General features: G+C 50.6%; 1 long non-coding RNA gene across 1 annotated transcript in view; it reads left to right on the forward strand.

Annotated features, from left to right (window-relative positions):
* Positions 1-5046, forward strand: part of LOC135977448 (uncharacterized) — a 121780-nt gene extending 116734 nt beyond the window's left edge. Inside the window, exon 3 of the long non-coding RNA XR_010594941.1 lies at positions 5026-5046. This is a non-coding gene — a long non-coding RNA (uncharacterized LOC135977448). The remainder of the gene's footprint in view (positions 1-5025) is intronic.
* The last annotated feature ends 12047 nt before the right edge of the window (positions 5047-17093 follow it).

Here is a 17093-nt window from a genome sequence, read left to right on the forward strand (position 1 = left end):
CCCTTGCCTCCAGTTGGTCCGGCACTGTCAGGGTCGGGGTAAGCAGTGGGGCTCCCAGGCCACGCCTCAGCTCAGGGTCCCTCCAGCTGGGGCTCCCGCCTCCAGGACCAGCCGGGACCGGAGAGGGCAGAGCCGGGGGAGTGCCCAGGCAGGGGGCTGAGGAGCCGGGGCAGGGCAGCCCCAGAGGGAGTGGAGCCCTGGAGAGCGGGACGTGGGCCCCGCACGGCAGCGCCCCGCCCTCTATGGCCCCGCTGCTGCTGCTGCTCCTGGCCGCCCTGACGCAGTCCCTGGATGGCTCGGGCTGCTTCGTCCAGCCCCGGCTGCAACGCTGGGGGCAGCTGCCTTGCGGCACCTACAGGCGGCTCTGTATGCCCCAAAGGGCGGCCCCCAGCCCGAGTGTCCCGCGCTCGGAGCCTGCCCGGCCATAAGGTGCAGGTGCTGCTTCCCGACGTGAACCGCAGCGGTCCCAGGGCGCCCCTAGTGCAGGACGCGCTGCTGCTGGCAGGGCCAGCTCTAGGCTTTTGCCGCCCAAGCACAAAAAAAAAAAAAGTCTGGCTGGAATGCCACCCCTGAAAATGTGCCGCCCCAAGCACCTGCTTGGTTCGCTGGTGCCTGGAGCCAGCTCTGCGTGTAGGATTGTGTATGTCAGTCCTATGTTGCTCCTGCACTGGGGGTAATCTCCTCCTTTCTAGCTCCTAGATGCTGCCAGAGCGGGGCACAAGGGCCACAATCTGGTTCATGCTCTTCATATCTTCTTCCATCTCACTCCCTCTCCTCCTATCCCTATACAATTACACTCCACTCTTTCAACCCCCTCCTTCCTCGACATTTCTCCTATAAAGGCTTTCAAACATAGGGCACAAGAGAAGGGAACGTGGGGGGAAGAGCCTGCACTGCTTTAAGGCAGCGGGGCCTAGTAGGTTGAACACTGGATTGGAAGTCAGAAGGCCGGGTTCTGCCACTGACCCGCTAGGGGACCTTAGTCACTCCCCCTCTCGGTACATTTACTTCCCCATCTGTAAAATAGGGATAATAATATTCACCTTCCTTTTCTAAAGGACATTTACAGTGAAAGGTGCAATATAAGAGCCAACATTGGTGCGTTGTCTGCTTATCTGGGAGCAGTTCCTTGGAGGATGCGTTGTTTCCATGGCCTGTCCGGCTGATCAGGATTGTAAGTTCCTTGGGGAAAGTTCTCTGTCTCTGCACTGTGCACCGCCCGCCCCTGCTGATGACACTCACTCAACAATCATCTCTGGTGGCCTGAAACATACACCCCTGATTTATTCTGTGGGCCTCATCCTCTTCTCATGCAAAGCGGTGTAAATCAGGAGTAACTCACCTGAGGTCCACACAGAACACCGCTAGTTTTATATCTTTGCCGAGACTTGGTCTTGTCTTTAATGTCTTTCCACCACCAGAATGATGCTCACCACCCCGTGCACCCCTACCAACCAAAAATGAGATCAATAAAATCTAAAAGTCCAAACCAAAAAACCTCCCCCAAGCAGTGTCTTTGGCCCTGAAGAGGGAGAAGACCCCAAGAAATCCCCTTGGGACTTTGCCTTTACATAGATGGCCCCCAGATCATAGAAGATCAGGGTTGGAAGGGACCTCAGGAGATATCGAGTCCAATCCCCTGCTTAAAGCAGGACCACTCCCCAGACAGATTTTTGCCCCAGATCCCTAAATGGCCCCCTCAAGGATTGAGCTCATAACCTTGGGTTTAGCAGGCCAATGCTCAATGCTAAAACCTGAAGTCAAGGAGACAGCTTCTAAAGTTCTTGGGGGATATCACGGGGGGAACTGTCCTCCTGTTACTCCGGTGATGGACGGCTGTATACATCCCCAAGCGAGCTAGCGAACAACTGTTCTGCTCACAGCTCTGGGCTGAGTTCTCAAGTGGTCGTCCTATGATGTTTGTCTGCTGGCTTCGTATTCGACCTGTTGTAAATAAAACGCTAATTCTAAAAAAAGATGGGAGGCGCCCAATCCTGCCGCTTCTGTCCTCTCTTTGCAAAGCCCTCCCTGCTCTGTGTCCTTTTGCTCCAGCCCTGTCATTTCAGCTACGTTTTCCCAGGCACGTTTCCCTCCGCTCCATTTAGGGCTGCTTTGCATTAAGATGTTTGTATAGCAGCTACTGGTTTTGACAGGACATTTTTGCCTTGGTGGCCTTTGTTTTCTCTCTGCGGCCCCGGGGGCTGCGTGCGGAATGGTCGTCATTCACATGCGGGGGGTTCTGCAGCCCAGCAGAAGTGACGTTTCTTTGGGAGCCCTGCGTTGCATCCTGTTGATTGACTGACTGCTGCAACGCTGCCCAGCCTGGGGGCAGTGGAGATAGGGACCCGACCAGCACATCCTGTGATGCACTCTGCAGGGTGACTGACGCTGGTGTGCTACAGGCAAATCCCAAAGGGATGGATGGAGCAGATAAAGCACCACCTAGACTGGTCTCTATCTAGGTCCTTTAAGATGGTCGGTCTGGCTATTCAGGCTGTGCTCATCTCTGGTGATCTTCTTGCTCCATTGGAGCTTTTGGTGCCTGCTCAATCACTGGCTGCGTAGTGGCATTTCTTGGTACACATGCTTTGTAATTTGTTGATCTTCCGGCCTAATACTACGTCCGTACCAAAAATGCCGCTGAAGTCAAACCAGTGCTGGTGGTTGTGCTGGTGGAGGTGGTGGTGCGGGTGGAGGTGCTGATGCGGGTGGAGGTGCTTGTGCTGATGGAGGTGGAGGTGATGATGGAGGTGGTGGTGCTGGTGGAGGTGCTGATGCAGGTGGAGGTGGAGGTGCTGGTGGAGGTTCTGATGCGGGTGGCTGTGCTGGTGGAGGTGGCTGTGCTGGTGGAGGTGCTGGTAGAGGTGGTTGTGCAGGTGGAGGTGCTGATGCAGGTGGAGGTGCTGATGCTGATGGAGGTGCTTGTGCTGATGGAGGTGCTGGTAGAGGTGGTTGTGCTGGTGGAGGTGGAGGTGATGGTGGAGGTGGTTGTGCTAATGGAGGTGCTGATGCAGGTGGAGGTGCTGATGCAGGTGGAGGTGGTGGTGCTGGTGGAGGTGCTGATGCAGGTGGAGGTGCTTGTGCTGATGGAGGTGCTGGTAGAGGTGGAGGTGCTGGTGGAGGTGCTGATGGAGGTGGTTGCTGGGCTCAGCTGTGACTATCCTCATTGCTGAGTGTCTCCTGCCACTTAATCTGAAGCAGCAGACCAAGACGACAAAGTCAATCTGCGGCTCTCCAGTTTTCCTCAATGCCCCCGTTCCACCGCCATGCAATAGAGTTGGGAGAAGTGGCGGGGGGCAGCGGGGGAAGGGGTCTATAGAGCTGCAGCTTTGTAGCAAGCTTGATATCATGCCACCTCCAGAGTGGCTGCTGAAAGGCCCGAAACATGGCAGCTAGCTGGTGCTATACACGTATCCACTTCTTTCAAGCATCCTCCGGCACAGCGCACGGTGCTTCCCAAGTGTTCGACAGTTGCTGCCTGCGCAGTGGCCTGTCTGAGCTGGCTGTAATCTGGAGATGGAGGCTGGCAATGGCCAAGGACTTCGTTTTATCCGGATTAATAACCAGCCCAATGTGCTTCTTGCCCGACCACACTGGCCACAGCTACAGCGATTCGCCAAACCGAGCCAACAAGACAATGTCTTCGGCATATTTGAGATTTCCAAGCGGAGCGATGTTCAGCTCAGCACTGCTAATAGCTGCTGCCTCAGGCTTGTCCATTGGCTTCAGTATAAACACCGTCCCGACACGAAAGAGACGGGGGCTCTACGCACTGTGGCAATGGAAGAGTAATGTGCTATGTTGTTATAGGATCTCTCATGATGTTCTCCCATGATAGGGGGCCATCAGAATCCCAGACGAAATGCAAGGACTCAGTGTGTGTAATAGAAAACAATCCCAGCATATTAATACTTACAGAAACAAACATGGGAGAGACAGGAGAAAAGAGAGAATAAACCGTCCATTAAGTCAGCTTCATCCCACCGACTGGGCCTTCAAGCCCTTTGCTTCCTTCAAACCTGTCCTCTATTCTGAACCTCTACCAGAGGGGGCGCCTTCTGCTTTATACTGAGAAGGGGTTCCCATCATGCCTTGCTCTTAAAGGGGTACTCACTCCTGCCAGCATTCACAGAGAGTTTAAGAGAGTAGTTACTTAAATATGGTCCGGCACAAACCTTAAAGGGATAAGCACCCCATTGGACTCCCCATCCGGCCCTATAGAAGCTGAACTGTACAACCAGTTCAGATACTACAGAAGATGCCATGTGAAATTGTCATGCTTCCCATGTTCCCTGAAGACCTTTCCAGATTCTCACCCTCTCCCTCTCATCCTTTTTAATCCTTTATTTATTTTGTTTGGAAATTTCCCATAATTAATTTCAGGTGGGTACTCCTCTGGCATCTGGGAATTTCCCCTGCCTGTGACAGATGGAGAGGCTTAGCGGCAACGCCTGCACTGGTGTGGCAGGGGGCGGAGGGAAGGGTATTTCCCTTGTCTTCTCTCCCCTTGGAATGAGGGGGTGACGCAAGGCGAGATATATTCGTATGGCTCACACTTCATACCATACATGGTACTAAAGCCCCTCGGAGAGACAGCTGTGAGTGTAACAGAAAAGGTTCTAAGGTGAATGTGTCTCAGGGCTTGTATTACAAGATACTTGTAGATGATGCTGTACTGGGGCAATATGAGACTTGTCCTTGTGCCACTTATCTATGGTCAAGGCCCCACATAGGCTCTGGGCGTCTATAGCACTCAGGTAGCGATTCTGCAGCAGTATCCACCGGGCAGTGTAGCCTAGTGGATGGAGCACAGGACTGGAACACATGAGGCTTGAGTTTAAGCCCCAGCTCAGGCAATGACCTGCTGCATGACCCTAAGCAAGCCATGACGGCCCAGGTCCGCAGAGGTATTTAGGTGCCTAATTCCCGTTGATTTCAAGGGGAGTTAGGTACCTAAATACCTCTGTGGAACTGGACCTTCCTCCCCTGGCCACCTTGCCTAGTTAGATTAACTCTTTGCGATAGGTTCTGTGTCTCAATATATGTCTGCACAGCACCCCGTATGATGGGGCCTCTAGGTGTCCTACAAATAACGAGAGCTTCAGTTACCTTTTAAAAAGCTGGCTTTTAATGAATGAATGATGTCAATGAATAATACAACCAGGACCAGCCCTAGTGTTGTGTATTTTGACAGGACATTTATTTTACGCAGTCCTCACCTTTTCGGTTTCAAATATGCCTGATTTATGAATGGACAATGGGCCGTTTGGTTCACTGAAGATTATTCCGTCATTTGATTCCACGCTTGCTTTCACATATAGTGCCACTCCCCCACCAGCACAACCTGTTCTCTCCTTCCGATATATTTTGTACCCTAGAATTACTTTGTCCCTTTCATTATCCTCATTCCACCAAGTTTTTGTGATGCCTGTTATATCAATATCCTCATTTAATACGAAGCACTCTAGTTCACCCATCTTATCATTTGGACTTCTAGCATTTGTATATACGCACTTTAAAAAATTGTCACTTTTTATCTGTCTGCCATTACGTGATGGCCTATTTTCCATTTGACTGTTTCTCATCAGATCCTACCCATATTTTATCATCTTCCATCCTCTCCTCCTTACTAGGACATAGAGATTCTCCATTAATAGATCCTCCCCAAGGAATGTCTCTGTCCGAACCATGTGTTCCTCTGCACCTGTTGGCTTTCCCCCAGCCCTTAGTTTAAAAACTGCTCTACCACCAGAGACAATTCCTGCCCTGAAGGGTTTACAATTTAAATAGATGAGGCAGGCAAACGGTGGGAGGGGACCCAGAAGAGCAAAGTGCCTTAGCCAAGGTTACCCAGCTGGGAATAGCCTGGAGATCTCCAGATCTCCGTGTCCTACCCACCGGGCCATGCTGTCGCTAGAGAGCTCTTTTCCCTCTCCCCGTTCATCAGTGCAGAAATCTGAAATCCAGGTGTGCTGGGCACATCTGCAGCTCATTTTCCTCTAGCCTGGGATGCCAGAACAAGGTGCATAGGCCAGGGAATTCCAACGGCATAAATCAAAGGAGGGAAACGCAGCCTTTGGAATCCATTTGTCCTGGAAGCATCAACAGCTTCCACTGTGCGGAGTGATTGGTGGAACCAGCACCTTACAGCTGTATGACCAGTAAGCCCGGTCATAGCAGCTCGTTAATTTACTGCTCTGGGAGCAGAATGGCTTTCATTGGGCCTTAGGAACCGCTATAATTCAAGCAGCCGGATGTTGCTGTTGGTGCCAAGACAAGAGTGTTTTATGGGAGCCACCGGCCTGGCGTGAGAACTAGGGGGGGGGGGTGTGCCCTGAACAAGCAACAGCAAAGTGGGGCGGATTTATTTCTTTGGTAAATCCAAGTTCAGGTAGGGTTGCAAATGGCTTTCTGGGGAAGCGAATCCTGCTGGACAGATTTGGATGCTTTGTGGGGCAGGGACTGTCTGTGTGTCTGTACAGCACCTAGCGCGATGGGGCCCTGGCCCATCACTGGGGCTCCTAGCTGCTCCCCCAGTGCAAATCATCTAGCAGCAAGATGCCAGTGTGCTGCATCTAGGGAGCCTCAGAGCAGGAATATGGAGCTATTCCCATGAAGCAGCTACGGGCTTCGGTCCTATTTGGAAACACACCCTTGCTTCTCTATTATAGCAGCTACTTTTCTCTCGGGCATCTGTCTCCAAGGAGATGCTACTTGTCACAGCTGCAGGTGTATCCCTCCCACTCCACGGTCCACTCCAGGAGTGCCCAGTAAGGTCTCAGGTCTCCAGCTGCCACCTGTCTCTGGGCAAGGATCTTTGTCCCATTTCCTCCTGACTGGGGGTTTTAAGGCTGCCCAACTCCCTGCCATATGCTTTGATATCCCCAGCAAGCCAATCTGCCCCAAAGGCCAGCACCTGTGTGTTGCTTTCTCTCTGAGGGCTCTGACCCGTGTATTGTCAGCTGTTACCACCCAGATTTTCCTAAGCAAGTACCTTTAGTCTTAAGGTAAAAGCATTGTGGAGAAAACGTATAACAAACCATCAAAGTCCCTATACACATGCTCAGAGCTCACCTATCAGTCTTATGGGGCCCTGGTAGGTCAAGGTCTTTCCATCCCTTCCACAGGGACAGGGCCGGTGCAACCCTTTAGGCAAACTAGGCGGCTGCCTAGGGCGCCTAGTGGTTGAGGGCGCCTAAAAGCCCGCTCAGGCTAGGAGGTGGAGTGGAGGTGAGCTGGGGCGGGGGGTGGGGTGCGCGGGGAGGGCCACCCACAGTAACGGGGGGGCACACAGGGGAACCGCTCCCCACCCCAGATCACCTCCACTCTGAGCACACAGCCCCCTCTCTAAGTCTCCTCCAATCGGTGCCGCAAGCCTGGGAGGCTTAGAGGAGCACCGGTGTGCTCAGCGAAGGAAAGCTGGGGCGGGCTTCTCGGGTGGGGTTAGCTGCTGCGGGGGGGGGGGGGCGGATTAGCTTCCACGGGGGGCGGGTCCCCGGGCTGGGTTAGCTGCCGTGGAGGAGGGGCTTGCAAAGGGGGGGTAGCTGCTGCGAGGGGGGGCTCCCCGGGTGGGGAGGTTAGCTGCCACGGCGGATAGGGTTAGCTGCCGCGGGGGGGGGGGGGGGGCTCCTCGGGAGGGGCAGGTGGGCGGAGTTAGCTGCCACGGGGGGGCGGTGGGTGGGGTTAGCTGCCGGGGGGAGGGGGCGCAAGGTGGAAGTTTCGCCTAGGGTGCGAAACTTCCTTGCACCGGCCCTGCACATGGGCTGGGCAACCCTGGGACAGAAGGTCCTGTCTGTTCACTGGCTCAGAAAGAAGGCCCTGAGGCAGTTTAAACAGTTTAAACCCAGCCTTGTTATATCCAAAGCCCTTTCTTTCGCTGTTGATTTCTGGAAAAATCAGTTTGAACCAGTATGTGCAACTCTACCCCCCCCCCCCCCCGCCCTCAGAGATAAATACAATCCCTGGCCAACCATGTAACACAAACCATGTACACAGTACAATCCCCAAAGATATTGTGTGCGGCTGAAATATCTGTCACGCTACGTTCCTGTGACTCTCACGCACGATCACAAGGTGAAACTGAATGCGAAGCGTGCAGATGTTGCAGCTGCGGCGTGGAAACACTGATGCCGGTTTCCCTCTCTCCGACCCCGCTTTCAAACCGTTGTAACTTGGATGACTTCAGCGGAGTCTTTCCTGGGCTAAGCAAGAGCAGAATCAGGACCGTGGTTAAAGGCTTCGTGGTCACCTGTCCAGTCTCAGAACCTGAGGCTGTCAGATAACCATGTGCATGTGCCAGGTGGGACTAGAACTGACGTTTGCTGGTTCCAAAGGCATAGACCTCTCTCCAGTAAGCTCGGTGGGAGACGTCGCTGAGTACATGCTGTATTCCATGTAGAAGAGTGTAGAAGAGCACAGACACACATTGTTCACACACAGAGATTCAAGCCAGATCTCGTTGGAAGTAGAGATGACGCAGTGGGGAGATGGATGCTCTGGCCCATCACACGGCGGTGAGACAGCCTCACGTAAAACCATTACACGCCAGCCAGTGACAATGGGGGACTGTCCAAAGGCAGGGAGAGAGTCTGTCCGGCTGTGCTTCTCCTAACCTTATCCAAATTCTTTGGAGCTGGATATCTCCCAAGATCAGGACTCGCTGGAGTGGCTGGGCCAGAAAAAGCAAAAATGCTCATGTGCTTCTTTTGTCCCTTTCAGATTCAGACTTGCCCTTTGGCAGGACAGCACCAGAGCTCTGCAAATTCCAAAGCCTTTGGGGGAAAGAAAAAGGGCCTTCATCCTAAACTAGAAAACTTCAGCTTTTCTGTAGAGCGGCACCTACAGCTGAGGGACCCTTTAGCGCGGTGGTTACCTTACCTGCTCCAGCCCTGACAGGGCTTAAAGCAGGCCACAGCTGGCCCCATAAAGGGACGGCTAGGCAGGAGCTAGGTTAGAGTCTCTCTAGCTATAGAGGGAGAAGGGCCTGGCTGCCGGGGAACTGAGCAAGGTTCCTGAGTGGAGCAGTGCTGGGGAATAAGGCAAGGGAGCTGGGGAGCTCCCACCTGGAAAAGCCCCAGGCTGTGGCCTTGCCAAAGGCCAAGCAGGTACTAGAGTTGCAAAGGGGCAGCCCAAGGGTAGGCAAAGGCAGCAGGTTCAACCCCCCCCCTTGCCAATGATGAATAGCTTGTACACTGCAGTCTGCCCAGTGAGCGGGGGCTCGATGGTGACTGGCAGTAGCCAGAGACTGAGGCGAGGTGGGGATAGAGGGTTGGGGGTTCCCCAGGGTGGGGAGACCCAGAACTGTGGGGTTATTACAGAAGGCAGAACTCTGGTGTAGAGGGGCACCGGGGTCCGGGAGGGACACAGAGACCAGTGAAAGGCGAGATATCGGCCTGCAGAGGGCGCTCCAAGGCTGGAAAAGCTAATTCCCTGGAGGACCAGCAGGAGGCGCCACAGCGGTGAGTCGTCACTTCACTACAGACCCCGACAGGTGGGGAAAGAGATGTACAGTCCTTAACCTGAACAAATTCAAAGGTTCAGACCAAGTCAGTTAAATATGGTCCTGATTCGGCGAAGCACAAGTAACCCATCCCCAGTGAGCAAAGCAATCGAGCGTACACTTAAGCACTTTGTGAAAAGGGAAGAGACTCCTTGTATGCTTACGTTTAAGAACATGCTTGAGTGCTTTGTTGAATTGAGGCCTGTCACAGGAATTGGGTTTACATAGCTCATGGCTACCATGTAGTCGAATCAGCTCAGAAGAAGGGATTTTGTTTGGTACACTAGTCTCCGAACACATAGTCGCCTTGTTTGTGGTGTATATTCATCCAGCCCAGCTACCAAGTTCAAATTAGAAGTAAGGCCCACATTTTAACAGGGAGGGTGAATAACGGATGGAATACATTCCCAAGAGAAGTGGCAGATTCCCCATCACTTGATGGCTGACTTTCTGGAAGATCCGCTTTAGCCAAACTCAAGTTATTGGGCACAATATAGCGATAACTCGGTGAAATGTAATGGCCTGTGATACACAGAAGGTCAGACTTAGAAGGTCTAAATGGTCCCTTCTGACCTTAAACTGTATGAATCTATGAATGCTGGCAGTATTCCCAGTTAGGAACAGTCAGGAGTGGCCCAGTATTGAGAATTCTCTCATCTTTGGCTCTATTTCCCCAGGGAATCGGTACTATTGATATGATGGTCCGGTGTTTCCAGGCTCTGCTTGTAAGCTCCCGTCTCCCGCTGTGGTCTAACCTTGTGTACTAAGATTGGTTGCGTCATGAGAACATGTAATTATGAAATTAGGCAGCCTAATTAGATCGAGAGATAAAGCCCTGTATGGAATAATGTTTTTCCAAATCTGAACGTTGGACGCGGCATAAAGGGAGAACAAAGGCAGCTGTTTGTGGAAGCAGGCCTTGAGGCTGTAAGCACGGTCTAGTGGCGAGGTCACTGCACTGAGACCCAAGACGTTCGTTCATTCCTTAATTTTCCTGCTCGTGGAACGTACAGCGCACACTTCAGATCACCCATTTCCTGGTCTTCTGCCAATGTTGCAGCCTGGTCTATACTGCAAGGTTGGAAGCCATAACATACCTCCAGCATGTATGAGGCCTTCCACAAGGTCTTCTCCATCCAGCTTTTGCTGGCTCTAACGCATAAAGCTGGTGGACACTCCGACTGTATGGACTCCGGCGTACGGAGTAGATGGCCAGAGCCACCCGAACTATCATTGAAGCTGTTGGGAAGACAACAGAGGCTGGGTGGTCAAATACCTGAGCTCCTCATGCGTAATGTGACAACCCACCACAGGCCTTCAAGACACAGGGTGTCCATTCCCAGCCCTGCACCTCACCTGCTGGGTGACCATGGCCTAGTCACTTCTGCTCTTGGTGCCTCTGTTTCCCTTCCCACCTCTTCTCTGTCTTGTCTATTTACACTGTAAGTTCTTTAGGGCAGAGATGTCTTCTACTATGTGTATCTATGGTGCGCAGCCCAATGGGTCTCTGAGCTCAGGATGGGGTAGTCTGGAAATTCTGAAATAGCTTCATTCAAATTTTAAAAACCGAGTTTTCTCTTTAATTAAATATGAACATGAATAATGCAGTCAGGACAGTAGCCTCTGATATTTATTCTGACATGCATCAGAGATATTCTAACATAGCTGAGTTCACCATCTAGCAGTGCCCAAAGCATGGTGAAAAGCAGGCAGGCACATTTAGTTGTGTAGGATGGATTTGTAACTAGAGCACTACTATAGCACTTGAGTAGTGCCAGGTTCTAGTCTGCCAGGGTGACCAGATGTTCCCATTTTATAGGGACAGTCCCAATATTTGGGGCTTTTTTTAGATGGGGTCCTATTACCCCCCCACCCCGTCCTGATTTTTCATACTTGGTCAACTAAGGTCAACCTGTAGCCTGCTCCTGAAAGATATAGCCCCTCTAACTTCTATGGATGTAAATATAAACTTCAACATTTGAACCAGTTAGGGCTGGTCAACATTTTTCTCTTTTTATTTTTGTGACAAATTTTTAAAAAATACAAAACTATTTCTATTTCAAAGTTCTTGAAACAAATATATTTTTGGTTTTTTTAAAGATTTTTTTTTCATGGTTGCCAAACCCCCACCAAAACTTTCCAAACTACAAAGAGACTCCTCTGTCAGACATGGGTGGAGGGGAGTGGGATCAAGTATTTTTGTGAACACTCATGAAATCAGGAAAACATCACATGACATCCCTGTACCCAATCAAAAATTACACCATGGCAAACCAAAAGTGAAAATAATTTGAAAAAAAAAACCAATTTTTTGGGGAGAAAAAGAAAGCAGCAACAACATCTCGATCATTTCTGACGAGCATTTTTGCACAACTGAAAAGATTTGTAAAATCAAAAAAAAATTGAGATTTTTTAAAAATATATATATGTTTTTCATTTGAATCTTGTTTGAAAAATGTTGGCCAGCTCAAAAACTGATGCAGCAATGTCTCCCTGCATGCACAGACACCTGAAACAGAGGCATGAGCTGCCGCCACATAAAGATCTGTTAACTCTGAAACCTAATGTGATATATGTCAACATTGACAATAACTATTTCACTTCTGCTCAAAGCACGTGATGAAGAAAAATCAGCTATGCTTTCCAAGCCTCTTTGGCCACAGAATCTCTTTGAACTTGAATGTTTGTTCCTGTTGCTTGTTCAGCTCTTCAGTCAAGTCCTCCTAGTCCATCCTACCTGCTTCTTTTTGGGAGCGGTAAGGCTTTGACAACAGCAAAGGTCTTGTTTCCAGGCAGCATTAGAAAAATGGATCTTCTCATGTGACTCTCTTAATATTAAATGTTTAGATTGAGGCCAATAGCTGCTACTGCAATCAATTTGAGGCCCCGTGATGGGACTTAACCCCCATCACCTGCAAGGCTGGCAAATGCACCCAATTAGTCATGTTTTCTGCCTGGAGAGGTGAGTAGCTAACTGGCTCCTGGCCAGAGAGGGCGGAGCTATTCTGTAATAAGAAGACTGAAGGATCTCAGTTGGAGAAGAGACTTCAGGGGAGACGGGTCTTTCTGTCAGAGAGGAGCCCAGAGCGAGGGTTTAACAGGAGGACAAAGGGAACAGCCCACTACTGGGGCAGGGTGGGCTCTCACCAGGGAAGCCCTGAGGTAGGGTTTGCGAGTAGAGAGGGAGGAGTTCAGTAGCCAAAAGGGGCAGAAGAATTATTCAGGTTCATTTGGTCTTGTTGGTGATACCCTGAAAGGGGTTTGAACTTCGTGACCGGCCCAGCAGCTAAGCCATGGAAGGTCTGGAGCCAGAGTCAGCCAGCCAGTACTGAAGCTGATACCAGTGATGTTACGCCTGGACGCAAGGGGGCGCTCCAAAGGTGAGAGTGTCCCACCACAGGCCCCATTGTGCTAGGGGCTGTACAAACTTACTGTAGATGACTGTATTCTCCCCAAAGAGCTCCCAATCTAAGATGAGAGATGACAGATGGGTGAGACAGATAGGGGAGGACAGGGTTACAAAAGTAGGATGTTTCAGCGCAAACTGTATGTGTGTGCACTGGACTGAGATTCGGGGATCTGGATTCATCTCCCACAACTGCCACCAACTCCCTGTGGGGCCTTGGGCAAGTGCTCTGGGACTCAGTTTCCCTGTCTATGCAATGGAGATAATGGTACTTCCCTGCCTCATAGCTGTGTTATGAGGTGCTTGGACTCTCTGGTGCTGGGATGGGGGCATATAAGAACCTCAATAGAATTAGCTGGGTTTTAGCAAAGAGCAATTAAGGGGATTTGCCTGTTCCTAATTGTCTCAGGGGAGAGGCACTCATTTATGACTCATCTAGTAGCACAGCCATCTAGAACCCACTAAGATCCTGGTTTGAGCTGCAGGGTGCACAGGCAGACACAGCAAAGCCAGTCCCTGGACACAGGAAGTCCCACAAAAGAATTAAGTCCCCTCTGGAACCTGGCCACCACTTAGCAAATGCAACTGAAACAACCCACGCCCTTTGAACTGCTCTAAATCAACAGGGTCTGTAAGATTTCAAGGGCCCAGATCTGACTTAAATTAAAAGTTGCTGCTTCTTGTCGGATTTAAATTCCTTGACATCAATCTGCACAGAGCTGACCGGGATGATTTATTATTAAAAATAATGTCTCCCAGCAGTGTGTCTTTGCCATATTAGAGCATCGCCGCAGTCTTGGTTTGGAGAACAGGAAAAATCTCTCCAGCTGGCATTTTGTACATGTATTTGTACATCCCCTGACTTGGTCTTGCCCAAGTTCTGCCATGGAAAGAGACTGTGAGGAGCTCCTGCTGCTAGAGACGTTAATAAAACTGAGAATGCATGGTGCTGCACATGGGGATTGAAAGTGCGAGCGGATTCCTGACCACTTCATCTGTAATAGGCTAGCTCGATTCATGGATTCATAGCTTTGTTTTGTTTGTTTTTAAGGCCAGAAGGGATCACTGGATTATCTTGTCTGACCTCCTGTTTAGCACAGGCCAGCAAACTTTACCCAGTTACTCCTGCACTGAGCCCAATCACTTGTTTGACTAACACTCCTCTTCCAGAAAGGCGGCCGGTTTTGAGGAGGAAGCCTTCAAGAGATGGAGAATCCACCACTTGGGTTAAGGCAGAAATAAATAATAATAGATTGACTGGAAGGTCATTGAGTCCAGCTCCCTGCCTTCACTAGCAGGACCAAATACTGATTTGGCCCCAGATCCCTAAATGGCCCCCTCAAGGATTGAACTCACAACCCTGGGTTTAGCAAGCCAATGCTCAAACCACTGAGCTATCGCTCCCTGAGCTTAGGACTTGGGAGAGATGGGTTCAGTTCCTTGCTCTGCCACAGATTTCTGCTAAGTTCTTGGGCCCTACTAAATTCAGCATCCATTTTGGTCAATTTCACCATCATAGGATTTTAAAAATAATCAATTTCATGGTTTCAGCTGTTTACATCTGAAATTCAATAGTGGTGTAACCCTGGGGGTCTTGACCCAAAAGGGAGTTGTGGAGGGGTTGCAAAGTCGTTGTAGGCGGGGTCATGGGATTGCTACCCTCACTTCTATGCTGCCTTCAGGGCTGGGCTCTGAAGGCAGCAGCTGCGGAGCGTCCTGCACCTGGGGGAGGTTCCCAGCTGTGGGTCTGATCCCCCCCCCCCCCCAAGAGCAGAAAGTCCCCCCCCCCCCCAGCATATGTTCATTAGCCGCTTATGACTTGGGCCCAGATCCTCAAAAGCGTTTAGGTTCCTAACTTCCATTAATTTCAATGGGACTTCGCCACCTACATACTTTTGAGGATCTGGGCCTTTGTGTCTTCATTCCCATCTCTACAATGGGGATAAAAGCATCTCCCTACCTGGTAGGTCTGTTGCAAGTCTAAGACTGTGATACTATGGTAGGGGGCCAGATATGTACCTGTGAGAGTGGAGTTTCTTTTTTTTTTTTTTTTTAAGTACCACTTTCCTTGGTAGTTTGTTCCAATCATGAATTGCTCTCTGTTAAAAGTTTGTGCCTTTGTTTCTAATTGCTATTTGGCTTTAATTTCCAGAAAACAGTAGACAGCAAGGGCAATTTTGTGCTGTGCTTTGTCCCCCCCATTCCAATCACCATTCTGCATTTTTCCTCTTCCCTTCCAAGCTGCCCACAAAAACATCATGCCAAGAAAGATCACAACAGCCTGTCTCCGAGAGTCACGTGCTAAAGTGGCTCGCAGGTTCGGTTCGGTTTGGATGATTCTGCAAAACTGGGCTGGAAGAACAGGTTCTGTGGGGATGCATCTGATATTTCCACCTGCGGCAGTGGTACCCTCTGAGCAGCCCACCACGTGGTATTATGATTGTGTGGGCTAGGGTGTGACTTGAGCAACACGTCCGCACAAAGGATAAAAAACCCCACCCTTACCCAGCCTTGTAAGGGTAACAGGCTACTGGCCTTCTTAGTGTTTCCTTGGAGTGCCGGAGAGCGTGTGTAGGGCAGAGAATGGGTAGGCCCGTATCTGCATCCCTTACTCACCTGCCAGAGTCGCTGAGCCAGCACTGGGGGGATAGCAAGGCCGGCAGTAATTGCTATCCCCTGGGAGCACACAGGAAGCAGGGTGGTGGCGTGACTCAGAGGGGCCTCAATGAGTCATGGCGCTTGCTGAGGTGTAACAGTTCATGTGCCACCCTTTGCTCAGGGCTGCCCCATTGAGTCAAAATGCTAGCAGAGGGAGAGAGCCGATGCAATACATGCTTGAACACTAGGGGGAGCTGCAGGCAGGAGTCGGGAAGGAAAGCCGGGGGAAGCTAGTGGCACTGTTGCAATCAGGTGAGTTGGTTGCATAAAGCATCCATTTCAATCCTCCGGCTTGCCTGCTCCCTTCAGAGAAAGTACCACGTCTGGCACTTCCCCTTCAGGTGCTGCTGGCTGCCAGGAAAAGCAATGTGAAGTCCAATGTATGCAAATGTTATCTACGGTTTTCTGAACTTTGAAGAGGCCAAAGGTTCAGCTTTGTTTTGAGTTTTGACCCCTGGCTCAGTTCAGTTTTGAGCCTGGCTGTCTGCTTTGCACCCGGTGAGCGGTAGGACATCAGCCAATGCCTGCTTCTCACAGCCTCACACTTCAGTACTCCAGAGAGAAATCATCAGCAGCCACCATCCTTCCCACCTTGTCTCCCCTTTATCCCGTTTCCACTGCTCTCTTCCTTCACAGTTCATACCCATCACCTAGGCCTGGTAAAGTACCTACCCCCCCATCCCTCCAATTATACCTCTAAACACGGATGGCATCTAGGCTGAGTTTCAAATTTCAGCAGTTTCTGCTGTTGACCTGTTTAAAAAAGGGTGGCAAGAATTTTTAAAAGAGAAATAGTGTACGGCGCCCACTCCTAACTTTGATTTTAAAACAAAATAACCTGTGGGCAGCTAGATCAAGACCCCAAACCTGCGAACATTTGTACACATGAGTAACTTTAGCCATGTAAGGTAGCCTCGTTGAAGTCAATGAGTAGGAACATATGAATTGCCAGACTGGGTGGACCTTGGTTCTGATCCAGCCTTGTATACCATCTCTGACATTGGCCAGCATTAGAGGAAGGTGTAAGAATCCCATGGTAGCAGATGTGGGATAAATCTGCCCCCCACATTCAGTCTCAGCCTGGTTTCTAATAGTTAGAGGGATTGGCTTAAACCCAGAGGCATGACGTTGGATATTCTTAGTATCCGTAAGTGTCCAGTCCCTTTAAAATATTATGTTTGTGGCCTCAATGACTTCCTGTGGCAGTGAGTTCCACAGTCTAATCACAAATTGTGTGAAAGGGCATGTTCTTTCATCACTCTTGAATTTCTCTCCTTTGGTTCTTGGGTCATGCAACAGGGAAAACAGAAGCTCCTGGTCTCCCTTCTCTAGCCCCCGGGCCGCTGAGAGCGGGTTCAGGCCCCAGTGAAAAAATTTTTTCGGGCCCCCCAGCATGGCGGACCAGCTAAACAGGGCTGATGAAGCTGGGTGCCGGGCCCCCTTCCGGACCGCTGGGCCACGGTAATTTGTACCAGCTTCCCCACCCTCTCGTCGGCCCTGTCTATCCCAGCCATTATTTTATACATTTTC

The sequence above is a fragment of the Chrysemys picta genome, chromosome 25, assembly GCF_011386835.1.
Source record: "Chrysemys picta bellii isolate R12L10 chromosome 25, ASM1138683v2, whole genome shotgun sequence".
NCBI classification, from domain to species: domain Eukaryota; kingdom Metazoa; phylum Chordata; order Testudines; family Emydidae; genus Chrysemys; species Chrysemys picta.